We start from the raw sequence: 2,029 nt of genomic DNA, 5'->3' as shown, positions 1-2,029 counted from the left end.
TGATGGGTTTGGATTTTTGGGAAAAATTTGGTTTTGGTGGGATATAAAAGAAATTTGGTTTAAAATTGGGAGCAAAAGAATTTTTTTTTTTTTTTTTTGAACCAAAACTGAAATTTAACTGAGCTTGCAAATTTAACATTTAACAGAACTTGAAAGTTCTGGATGCAGGCTAATCCAAACATAGTTTTTACAACAATCCCACAATACATATTTATACCCACAGACAATTATGGTTCTACCCAATTTTCCCAAAATAACAGTAGGCTAGGGTTGGTGATTACTCACCTAATTTGATGTAGCAACATCAAATTGAACTCGACCCATGCTTTGTAATTGCTCCTACTCCATTCCCATGCTCTAATTGCAACTCTAGGTTACCTAATTTATCAATTTTTTCACGCCTAGGGTTTCAGGCAGAGAAGCGTGAAAAAATGAGAAAATAGGGAACTAGAGGGCTAGGGGGAGATGGGTTTTGGTTGTTGGGTGATAGGGTGATGATGGTGGAGGTGTGGTGGTGGCAGTGAAGGTGAAGAAGGTGGTGGTACGGTTGCAGGGGAAGGTGATGGTGGTTCTCTGCTGTGGAGAAGTGAGGGAGGAGAGGTCGACTGTTTTGGGAAGGAGGGTATTAGGTATTTGGGTGTTAGGCGGGCGTATCGAGTTTGATGTTCTGCGACGCTGAGTCACTGGATGCGAAGCTGGAAGGTGGATCGGATGGTTCCTCCTGATGAGGTTGGTAGCGACCGTCAGATTTTTTGATACAACGAAGTTAACGGCTCTAGATGGGGTTAGGTGTTGTAGTGTAAGGCGGAGATATCAAACGTTGATGCACAGCAAGGGAGCGACCGTTGGATTCAACTACCATCTAATCTGAAGGCTTGGAATTTCAGCGCTGTGGTGCTCGGCAGAGACTTCAGATTTTGATGCTCTATGAATGAGCGACCGTCGGATGCTTCTGAGAACTGATCTGATGGCTGAGAAAGGAGGCGCTTTTGTGTGTAGAAAATGAGGTTGTGCGCACCATTCTTCGCGGCTTCCTTGCGTAATTTCTCCCGGCTTTTCACTACTTTTCTGCTCTTTTCGCTCCGTGACTCATCCGAACTTTATTTATTACCTAAAAATGCAAAATTAATTAATAAAAATATTTATTCTTGAAAACAATGAAAATACAGAATATGGGATAAAATGTAGAATTAATGCATAAAAGATGAGTTAAATGCCAACAAAAAGGGATAAATATATACAATATTTGGCACTCATCAAATACCCCCAAACCTGAATTTTACTTGTCCTCAAGTAAAACAAAACTAAGGAAATCCTAACTATACCACTGTCGCTGGTCTCTCGAATGCATTTAGCGTATGCACTAAGCCTTTTAAACCACTAAGTGTCCCTAGTGGACGAGTTGAAGTCTCGTGAAGGTTTGCTTAGAACGTACCTACAAAGTTCTAGGTCAAAATATAAGCTCAGATTCCATCAAATGTGACATGTGCAAAACAGTTTAAGCTCACAGCAAAATGGAGATGTCAATCTAGCTGTCAAAGGCACAATCCTAGCACTGATAACAAATAAAGACATGTGATAAGAGTGTAAAGTGTATCTACACATGTGTAAAGAAAGATCTGAAGTTATGACTACTAATCACCAAGAGATAGTTTCTCAGGCTAAGAACTGAGGTCGAAATCTAGCTAGCTGTCCGGACTTTACGAGAATTGTGAATGAGTTGGAGGTATTTCACAATTACTCGCGTTGTACATCAATGGCATACACCCTTCCTTGCTTATTACAAAAACAACAAAATGACTCTTTACATGACTCTTATTTACATTGACTATTCTCTTTTTATTTTTGGAACAAGAGATGATGGAATTGATAAATACTTGATTTTTTTTTTTTTTTTTTTTTTTTTTTTTTTTTTTTTTTTTTTTTTTTTTTTTTTTTTTTTTTTTTTTTTTTTTTTTTTTTTTTTTTTTTTTTTTTTTTTTTTTTTTTTTTTTTTTTTTTTTTTTTTTGAAGAAGGAAACACTTTTGA

Source organism: Papaver somniferum, chromosome 3 (genome assembly GCF_003573695.1).
Source record: "Papaver somniferum cultivar HN1 chromosome 3, ASM357369v1, whole genome shotgun sequence".
NCBI lineage: Eukaryota > Viridiplantae > Streptophyta > Magnoliopsida > Ranunculales > Papaveraceae > Papaver > Papaver somniferum.
Note: the sequence above shows the minus strand (reverse complement) of the source record.